The following is an 11,693-nucleotide window of genomic DNA, read 5'->3' on the forward strand; positions in this document are numbered from 1 at the left end:
TATATTTTAGAATTAGTTATTTAACATTTGTGTAATATTTTATATTAAGCCCATTGACAATTTCCTATATTTACCCGATCTTCCTATTTCCCAGGCACACCCATTCATTTTCCGCCTCAGAACAAGTTTGCTGCTGCTTTTCGGAGTCGATTTCGGAGTAGGGCTATATACTTGGCTCGAATGCAGCCGGCTCCCTCGCTCTCACTCGATTGTTGGCACACACACTGGCACTCCGAGCCGAGTTTATGTCTTACCTTTTCCTCATCCATTGCCGGGCTGCTTCCACTAATTGGACAGTGTGTGCAGCTCAAAAAGAGCAGGTCCACCACCTTATACTGGTTTCCCACCTTCCAAAGGCTCCTCTTTTCACTCCGATCTTTCGGCCATTTTCAATGAATTTTACATTAATCCGCGGATTAGAACATGTCAAAACTGTTAATAAATGATTTTAAATTGAATTACAATTTAACAATATCTATTTTTATTTTAATTTTTTATTTTTATTTTTAAGATTAATTATATTTTACATATAAATATATTTCAAAGTATACAAAAGTATTTTTAGTTAGGTTGCTTACTTTAAATACTATATTTTTAGGAAAACAAATTATTATTGACCATTTCCTTTTGTTTTTGAAAGGCATATAAACAACAACAGGAAGAGCGTTCTCAACCGCACAAAATGGCGAACGATTTTGGTTTAGACCAAAAATCCCCTGGCAAATATTAGCACAGTCTGGGCGCAGAGAAAGAGTTAGGGGAAAAGGGTGGAGGAGTTGCAGGAAATTGTGCATGATTATTTGCTTAGGCCCCGGGGCCTGAAAAATTAGCGCGTTCTTATTAATTTTATTGCCGCGGAAAATCCAAATGATGAGACACACACGCACTCCCAGACATTCTTGGCGAGTGAGTAAGAACAGAAGGCTGGAATGTAAATAAATCATAAACTCGAAACCCCTCTCCGCTGTAGGTAGCGATCACCTCTAGCCTCGTCCCACTCGCTGTCGGAGGTTGTAAAAGCAACCCGAATCGGCAGACCTACTAAATTCCGGTGGGTCTATTCATTAACTAATGCCAGATAGCGAGAGTGGCGGTAATTTCTTTACGACAAGCAATCATCTGGCGCAATTAAGGAATATTTTAGATGGAGGTTACAAGACGTATTTGAAGGCTTTTATGAGTTTGATCCAAATAATATTACTTTCAGATTCGAAATCGTAGTTTATTTGAATTTAAAGATATTGGATGTTTCCGATTTCATAAAAATAGATCTTGTTAATTTCCCATTTTACATATAATAAAATATATTCACATGTTTCTTTTAACTATCTTTATTTTTACTGGCCCTGTTAGTGTTGGGTTCGTATTTCGGTTAGCCAACACAAAACAGGTCGTAACAAATTCGAGGCTAACCGAGAGCCGACCTTCAATGCGATATGGCTAATCCATCAAAGTAATATCTATCCGTAAAACAACGCCACAACAATTCTAAACAAACCAAAACCGATGGAAGTCCAAAACCCCCGAGAGTTTCGACCTTGTAGAGAACCAAGTATGTTTTCCAACCGATTGCTGTGTGTCCTTGGACATTTGTTGAAGGTCTACGACTTGGTCAACCAACAAGAAGCTGGCACTCTGAGGAGTTTCCCAAACTCAGGTGATTAAAGAACAAGTCGAAAAGTCAAACTTGTGTTGGGCTGCACTTGGATTTGCATTGCCTAGCACCTTCCTCTTTTTTGCAGGGGGAGTTGTTTCACTAAAAGAGTAAAATCTCGGCTCATAATTGCAAATAATCGCCGTAGATGAAGCGCGACTAAAGCGCTGGAGGCGGGGGGCGTTGTCCTGTACCTGGGCAGCAGGCAGACTTCCCTGCTAATCGCTCACAATCGGAATTTATATGGTCGGCAATCATTTGGCATCATTTGCAACTTTGCGTCTGGAACTCTCCTCTCCCTTTTCCCCGATTTCGACCCTCTGAATATGTAGTTGTCAAGCGTTTCCGAATTAGCCACGCTGTGTCCTGTCAGCAAAATTGGTAAAATCAGCAGCAGCAGCAGCTACGTCCACTGGCCAGGGGTCATAGGTCAGCACCGATCGCCGCATGACTCTTCTGGGCCTGGGCCCCTTTTCGGCCCTCGCAGGGTGTGAAAATTGCTTCCAAATAAAAATTTGCAACACTACGACTTTATGGGCCTCCTGTTTCTCAAACAGCTAATGTGCCGTGCAAAAATGCTACGCTTCGATCGGGATCGGTTTTGGAATTAGGGATACGGGGTTCCAGGCCCTGCGTTCAGGTCCCGTGATCATTGCTGCGATCATGGACAGCTCGCGATCGGAGGAGATCTCGTCCTCTGCCCATCTTCAGCCGAGCGTGTCGTGTCTTTGTTGATCGAAAGCAGTCGGGCACTTGCTGTGTGTCTTCTGCATGTTTTATTGCACTCGATTTTACGCTCAAATCTGCTGCTGAGATCAGGGCAGATGATCGGCCAGAGATCGATATTGATCGAGTCTAATGGGCATGACATGAGACGATTAACCCGGTGCAAGAGGTTGTAAATGTTTTCGTTGGCTCTTATGGAGGATCAGGGACTTCTTTGGTCTCATTTGGGGAGTGAACTCTGGCCTAGGTTCCGAATAATCTATTATTTTAGTGCATTATATATTTTTTGAGAGGGTTCTTAAAACACTTCGAATACCATGGATCAACATTGTTGTGATTGTTTTTTAACCCGGGATTCAATGGTAGTTTATTATGCATCTTTGCATAAATTATCAATAATTTTATATAGTTCCTACAAGCTTTTCATGACTAAATATAAATTATTGAATGAACATTTAAATAAGAAATAGTTGTTCTAAATTTCGAGCTTATTCTTACTAAAGGTGAATTATAGGCAAGATCAACCAAAGATCTCAGGACCTCCTGTGCTGGCCATCTAAGCACCTATAATTCAGGCAACCCAGCTGCAGCCTGAAAATTGCCCAACACTTCTTGGCCATAACAACCACCAATGGCCAACTCCAGTCTCCAGACTTCAGATTCCAGATCTTGCGTGCTCTCCACTCCCACTCCGCCGATTGCTACGATTCTGATGCTGATGCCGATGCCTTGGCCTGCCATTGATGACTCCACATAATTTGCTCTTGCCCACTTTTTCACTTCCAAGAAGTGGAATGGAGGGGCAAATGTATATGGGTGAGATTTGAAAATAAGCCATAATCAACGCCATCATCATCATCATCGGCAGTAGGGGCAGTGGCAGAGGCAGCGGCAGGGGCAGGGGCATCCAGCCATCGATGATGGTGGTCGGATGGCTGGTCTTTGGACGTCAGCCAATAAGGTAAGAGGTTCGGCCTGGTCCACCCCTCCCACCACCTCTCACCTGGCAACAAAAACAACAGTTACCACTAACCAACTGTTGGTTCTCTTACCGCTCGAGGCGTTAATATTTTTTCTGGCCAGGCCAGGTCCGCTTTGGGTTCCCAACACCAGCACCAGCACCATTCCCTCGTTGCGTGTCTTTCTCTTTCGCTGGGAGGTCCATTTGGTTGTTAACTTCACTCCACTACTAAACAATAAATTTCGTTGCCTGTGCTGGCTGTTCGACATGGTTCACGCACTTTAGGCCAAAATATGCCACTAATAACTACCGAAAATGGCTGTCGGACCCGAAAGAAACTCCAAAAAGTCGAGAAAAATGGGCGTTTAGTTACGCTTTGATGACAGTGTAGAATTTCGGGGTCCGACAATTTATATTTCCCGTTCCCCCGCCAGCGAAAGGAAAAGGCAGCGGCCACTTTTTGTTACCAAAATTAATGCACAGAGGAAAAAGTTAGTTAGCAGGCCGCTAAATAAACCACTCAAATTATGAATGTTATTTGAAAAATTGAATTTCATTTTAAATTGATAAAAATATTCTTTCTTGTATTTATTTTTAATAAAATGTATCTGATGGCATGACAGAGCCAGACATGGTTGTTTGCAATATTGACTTATATCTTGATATACAACACATTTACTATAATTACTAAGACCTTATTTCTTGCATTATCAGTCTAGGGGTAAGTTTATTAACTAAAATATATTAAATTTTTATTTTTTCTAGTGTGCTTTTATTTTTTGCTTGTTAAGTGCTTATAAAATGTTCAAATTATATCTTGGCATGCTCGGCTACATCTTCTGGCCCGACCTAACCATAGGTGTTAAGTTCTGCTTATCGCGAGTGAATAACAATTAAAACCCAGCCGGTGGAATGCATAATGCATTATCATCCTCCACGCCGGCGGTCTGCCAACTCCGGAAGTGCGATCCGCCGAGCAGCCATCAAGGAAATATGGCGGGGCGAAAGAGGAACCACCGGAGCGTGTGGTGGTGGCATGTGCAAAAGAGGTTGAGTGGTGGTGCCGATCTGCCTTCGGTGGTGGAGGAAACCATTTTAGTGCTGACATTTTGGTAACAAGATCGCTAATGGGTCACTGGGAAATGACAATGAAATGGTAAATATCAGACAAATGGAAACGGGTTAGATACGTTTAATAAATTGAAATGAATTGATTATAACCACCTAAAATGGCTGGACATTTGCACAATATTTTGAGTTCATTTTCTATTTTTAAAAATTTAAATTCCTTACTACAGGCTCAAAAAAAAAAAAATGCGTTTCAACTAAAATTTATTAGTAATTTTTTTTGCCATTTTTAATCCGTCAACTGTCATTGCCACCTGGCCACTCTTCTGGTAACACACGCCCCGTTCATTTATTCGCCACTCGTTTGCTGGCCACCTCTTGGGCGTGTCAGCGAGCCATCAGCCGTCAACGTTGGTTTTTTATTTCAGCAGCGTTATTGGCGCCATTTTGGTGGCAATTAATTTGAATTTTTCCTGGCGTTAATTGCACAATGACAAAGCTGTCGTCGCCTGTCGTCGTCGGCGTCAGTAGCCACCGCCTCGTCTTCATTATTTGCCGTTTAAACAGCAGTCGAAGACAAGTTGCTACCGCTTCGCCTTCTTTTTCAGCTTTTTGTAGTCTTTTTTTGTGACGCTTCACAGAGGCACACACAAAAAAGCCGAGAGATCTTAGTAGCAGCATCCGCAACACAAAATACAAAGCGAAGACAAAAACACCAAATAGCAAACAACAAAAAAACAAGTTGGCCAAAAGCCACTCAGCCACTTGGCTTGCGTTGGTCGCAGTGACTAGCGACCGTGTTTGCCTATTTGTTTATGGCCTTAAGCCGCCTCGGCTGCCGCCTGTCAATAACTGTGGGAAAAGCCAACAAAACTTGATGCGCACCTACCAGGCGTGTTGGTGCGGGGGGCGGAGAGGGGCGGCGAAATCGAGATCAGTGGAGATCAGTGGCGTTAAATGGTAATCGCGAGTGGCTGCCCTTGTTCCAGATGGATCCTCCAAGATCGTCGGCTTATCGCAGCAGCTGATAAACTTTAAGTGATCCTCGGTTCTAGATGATTTAAGTGATGCACGGGACTTCTAATTAAGATAAGTGTAGGAAATAAATGGGGAATTAAGGAAGTACACACTGAGTACCTAGGATAGGTTGGGATCTTTGTTATAAACATATCTGAAAAGACCTCAAGTAATTGAAGTAAATAAAATTAAAATATAATAATTTTTAAAGTAATTTTTTTAGTTTTTAAGAATAATTTTTGTGGATATTGTTATAACATTCCATATATGGAGTAGAATAGGGTATTAATCTTTAAAGAAAACTATTAAATTTTCCAATATCACTTTGCGATTTTTGACTGATATGAAAACATTATAATATTAAGAAACTAAATGATAATATAAAATCTAAAGTAAACAGTATAAAGAACTCGAAACTTAGTCACCCAAAATAAGTCCCCAATTTATATGTACATTTTTTCCTACCAATTGCCTTTTAATCACCTTTACGATCACTTAAAAAATTAAAATCCGATTTCTCCCCACAAGCACCCGCGATCCTTTCGCACGATCCCGATCACGTAGAACGACCACCCAAAATGGTTTACTTCGCTTCCTGGAAACGAACACTTTGTTCGCCCCAAATGACTAATTAATATGTGGCCTTTTTGGCACAATTGTTTAGCTACCGAGCGCTTGGAGGATTTCCAGGAAGATTACACAAATAATTAAGTTGTTTAGGGGTTCATTATTTTTCACGGCTTTTGTCGGCCTGCGAACTGCTGACCTTTTGTCCGGGCGGCACAAGTCACACGTACATATGTAGGTGCATCGATAGGGATGCGGAGGGTAGCAGCCAACAGCTGGCCACTTAAAATCGATTTCGAGGATTCGGCATTATCCTTCGGCCATGGCGAATGGGGCCGGGATTTGGATTGGGATGGGGAATCTCAGGCGTTGCGATGCCTCTATTCAATTTCCAAGCGGAAGACAGAGCGATGTCGTACGTGGGCTGCCTCTGGGTCGGCGGCATTGGGTCAAAGGGCAGCGTCAAAGGCGTCACCAGGTCGCGACGCGATCTTGGCGCCAAAAAGAATGCCAGAGATCGGGCGGGCCCCGCTCCCAATTGGATTCGCACTTCATAAAATGCATAATCTAATTGCGGCCCCACACGAAAATCGGGGAAATTCAATTATTAAGTAGTAAGTAGGCAGGAAATCCAGCGACATCAAGGCGGCGCCAAACCTGCACTTGATCTCCCTCCATTGATCTCCACAGTCTGACGCAATAATTAAGTCATTTTAATTATTAGATGACAGCCACCAAAAGCAGAACCAAAACACGGGCCGCAACCGACACACAAAAAAGAAAATCAGCCGCCGCCGACTATTTTTGGTATTTTCCCTCGGTCTCGCCAAATCCTCGAGAGAGTTTTCCTCGATTTTTTGTTTATTTTGACTTGATTCAGGTTTTTCACACATTCGCTGGCGTTTTTTCCAATCGCTGCGATCGGCGGCGCGACAACTCGGAACGAATTTTGGTCAGCAGTTAATAAGTTTCCACATTTTATGCAAGTGTCTCCCCGCACTCTATTTTGTTTTCCCTTTGTCGTCACTGAGTAGTTTGGGAAATTTACACGCTTAAGTGGATGCACAATGAGCAGGGAAAACAGGAGACTTACTCACGTACACGTGCCGTTTCGTTTCGTTTGGTTTGGTTGGTTGATCAAGGACTTTTTGATTGTTTTTCTAGGGTACATTGACTTTTGCCTGCGCCTGGAAAACCTTTCGAAACATGTCCGGATATCCAAGATCCTCTAAGTAGGGCTCGGCTCTACGCTAAGTCCCTGTTTGGTTATTTAGTCCCCGTTTTTTCCCACTCGGCTTGGCATTTTAAGTGGCCATGTCGGGTGGTCCGGGGAAACTATGGATATTAGCTAAGATTTGGTTTCACATAACAAGGAAGTAATTAGAGACATTGAGAGGAAGAGAAGCAGCCGCACGTGGAAATCTGCCAGTTAAGTATACACATCACTTTTAGATTTTTATAAAATGCAGACATTTTCAGTAAATAATCCAATAAATATCCGATTTTTTCATTTTAGAATGAATGTAATTTGAACAAATTTCTTCGGTTCTTTATAAACAAGTTACCTATGATGACCTGTTTTAATGCCATTTCTTTCTATGATGACCTATTTAGTTAACCACTTGAGAAATGCTCTATACAATTGTAGTTTTTGCTTTTACTGTTGCAGAAAATGGAACCTGCAAATACTGCAGACTAAGTGATCTCCAATTGATGAAAGATCCTCTGCAGCTAATGCTAATCCCTCTCGAGCGTAGAGTTTCCCATGAGAAGAGTCAACACAAAGTGCAGCGATCCCCGAAAACATTCCCAGGCCCTGGCCCCGGAAAATGTGCGCGAGTGAGTTGGGAAATTCCCCAGGACAACGTGGCATTTCCCTTTCTGGCCCTGCCCTACTACTTTCCGCTCAATGAAAGTTGCGCTTGCTTTATAGTCGTACATAATTTCCCCGGTTGTCGGCACTTTCTCTGTGAGAGCAGCAATCGAAGCAACTTACTGTTCATATAAAGATTAAATTTTGGGTGGCATTTTTCTTGGGAAAGATAAGGCCGAAAGGGAATCGGAATCGGAATCGGGTTTGTGCCTCGACCTCACCCATTGACCGAAACTCGCTCCCCGAAAATGGGGAAAAAAACACAGATGAAGACATAAAGCGTGGCTAATCGAACATTTCGAGCAGAGTCGGGTTGAGTCAAGCCGAAGTCAGATTCACACCGGCGATAAGCGGCCTAACCAATATCTACAGGTGATAATTATATAATTTGTGACGGATGGACAAGCACATAAAAATGTTTCACTACAGAATATTTTTTATAGTCACTCTTCGCCTTCTCTGTTTGCCGTCGAGTGTCTTTTGTCTTTCGCCTCTATTGCTTTGTTTGCTGACGATGGCATGAGTTAGGAGGTGTGGCCCATACACCAAGACAAAAATCCCCAGGTTGAGAAATAATAAGTAGAAATTCTGTTAAAGCAAAAATCCAGGAATCTTTTGCCTTAAAACAAAATATTATAAACTAATTAGATAGCAATCTATGAGCAATTCCATTCATCATAAACAATTTTGATCCCTGAACAGTTCTAATTTAATAATAGTAATATATTGTCGGTCTAAATATTTTAGTGAAGCCTAAATAAACAATTTTAATTTTAGATTGAATCTAATATTATAATATTTAAGACTTCCAATAAATATATTAGCTACTTTTAGTAGTAAGTTAATTATTAAAAAAAACTATTTTCAGATAATTAAATTGTTAGGGGAATACTTTTCTCTTAGTGCTTGAAGCTTGAGTAACGCCGATGGGAAAGTGCCAGCGAAGGAGTGAAAATTGTAGCACTGGGTGGGCCGTGGGAGTTCTGCCAAGAGCTCACACGTACAGGATATGGCTAGATGGGCTGGAAGAGTTGCCTGGTCTTCTAGATACTGCCAACACGATCTTTCCGCCGTGGCTCGCCTTTTGTTCGTGCTTAATTGTCGTTGCGGGGAATTGTTTGGAATTGCTGGCTTGGGTCTTGGCGGATTCCGTAAATTTCGCATTCGTTCCGAGCCGCAGAGCTATGGGCTATTCGTCATTCGCTTGTCCGACCGCCTGACCGTGGCCATCATTATCATTATCCGGCCGATCATGATCTTGTTTGATTTTTTGCGATTTAGCAAAAATTACTTTTTGCCTGGCGCAGGATGGCTTTGGTCCTCCACTGCTGGCCGCGCGTTCTTTTCACAGCATTTCACAGTTTTTGTGGCCAATATTAATTTCGCAAACGTTTTAAATGGCTAAGACGGAGGCCCATAACTTTAAATATGCCATGTGAAGCACCGAAGAGGCAAGGAAAAAACCAATCTCGAACCAAAAATCCTTTTTCCTGCGACAGTTTGCCATCAGCAAAAAGTCGGCTAAAAAATGCTGTCTGTTGCTGCTGCTTTTTGGCATTTCTGTGTACGCATTTCATTTGAGTTTTTGGATTTTTTTGTGGGCTTTTTTCTCGACATTTCATCTGCGAGAGCGTGCAATTCTCCGGAGACATTTTTGTGCTGGCGAGCAAAAAACTAGAACGAACCCCGGAGATTTATTTCTTTCGTTAAGGATTTCTGAGGCGGTTTTGCATTGCAGATCCTTGTTACGCGGCGTATTCGTCATTATCTTCATGGGATCTGCGGATCCGCGGATCCCGAGCTGTCAGTCAGTCGGTGTCCATGCCGAGACTTCTGCTCCTTCGATCCTTTTGGGCAGTCAACTCTCGTCATGGGATCGTGGCAAATGTTTAACATTTGTACGCCTGTTTTTTATTTATTAATTTTTGCTTAGCTTCCTCGAGATTATTTCGCTTATGGCCAGGCCAATAAAAAACGTTTCTTTTGTTTCTTGGTCGACCATTTTTTTGTCCAATAATAAAGAAATATTTTTAATAAGCTTTCATTCATTTTTAACGAGGGTTAAACATTCTTTCGCGACATTCATTTTTTCCAGCGATTCGATTTGATTCATCTAATGGATTTTTGGTAGCCGATCGAAATGGACCCATGGGAGCCACTCGAATGATGTGTACAAAATCTGTACGTTCAATCAAATTGCAATTAAATGGATGAGTAAGATGTGCCTGGGAGTTGGGAAGCTCTCTGGATTTTTGCGGATTTTGTTATTAAGAATGTTGAACCTGTATCAGTATCAGAAATTGCTAAAATTATATAACATTTAACAAGCAAAAAATATTTTTATTATTTATTTATTATTATTATAAAAAGTTCGACTATAATGTAAAATTTACAGGCGAACTTAAGTTAAGCTATAGCTACGTGGCCTTAAGCTTAAAAACTAGTTAACAAATTTCAATATAAATTTCATAACAACATTTATCTATAACTTCACAAGCTTATTATATTTTATTAGTTATATTATTATAGCTAAGGAATTTTATAATTGTTTTTATTTGTGGCGCGCTGGGGATGAATATGGATTGTAAGGGGTTTGTGGAAGTGAAGAGAGACGATCTTATGGAATCGAGATAGGAACATTCTGTTAGGATGTGTTGAGGAGTTCTTATTTCGTTGTTGCATAGGGGGCAAGAGGGTCTTGTGGGAGGGCGAGAAAAAGGTAGCTAAAAATATAAAACGTGTATTTCTTATAAAAATAGAATATTTGCTTTTATAGAAACCTATAAAATGGTAAAAGCCAGTAAATAAAAACGAATTGTGGTACTTTAATTAATGAAAATTGTGTAAAATCTTTCATACTTGCAATTCATTTATTTCAGTAAGATTGTATCTTCTAATAAGTGATTTTATTTTCCGCGTCTGTAACTCGGCCCAAGTCAACAACCGACCCCATTTAATTTGCCAAGAGTGTATCTCACAGGTGGAAGATTCGAGGGGCGGAAAGGGGAGATTTCCACTAGGCAATCTGAAAATTGCAGACATCGAGGCAGACACACGCCCCATTAGGCCCGACATTATCGTTTCCATTTCCAGACATTTTGCAAAGCATTTCGGATTGGAGAATGGGGAAAACGAAAACGAAAATTGACATTGAAATGGAAATGGGAATGGAGTTTGCTTGCGGGCCATGTGGCCACCCATCTGTTTTCTTACCCATAATGGACCGCTCAATATGCAAAACAATTAATGAGCAAGTTGGGCGAGGTTATGGATGATAAGACAACTGAATGGCCAGCAGATCAGAGATGAAAAGCTGGCCACTTGTGGCGCAAATCGTTTAAAAAACATTTGCAATTGTGCGAACGGCGGTTCGGTAGTTTTTTGGTTACTTCTGGGCCACCCTGAAGGTCCTGAAGGATGTGCCGACAAAAGGAACTAACTGTTCATCGCACACGTTGAAGATGAAGAGGAAAGGACCGACCAACCGACGGACAGAGGCGTTTGTATGCCAGCAACTGACAGCCAAAGAATGGGCCAAAATCTAAGTCGATAAGGAGGCAGGGTCCTCGCCCAGCTCACCCTCTGTGAAAGTAAATGCTTGTCAGCTGCGGCAGGAAACACACAACACACACCCAAAAAAAAAAGGAAAAAATAAGGGGACTACAAGTTAATAATGTCTTCATTATTGTTGAAGCGTAACTAACGTGGTTTACACATATTAGCCGGGCCAGCTCGCTGGGAAAGGTGAAAGACAGCGTTGAAAATTGCCATCTAGGTGGGCCCAAGTCCGATCAATGAGACCTTAACCGATCCACAATTGTATCTGC

Source organism: Drosophila biarmipes, chromosome 2L (assembly GCF_025231255.1).
Source record: "Drosophila biarmipes strain raj3 chromosome 2L, RU_DBia_V1.1, whole genome shotgun sequence".
Lineage (NCBI taxonomy): Eukaryota > Metazoa > Arthropoda > Insecta > Diptera > Drosophilidae > Drosophila > Drosophila biarmipes.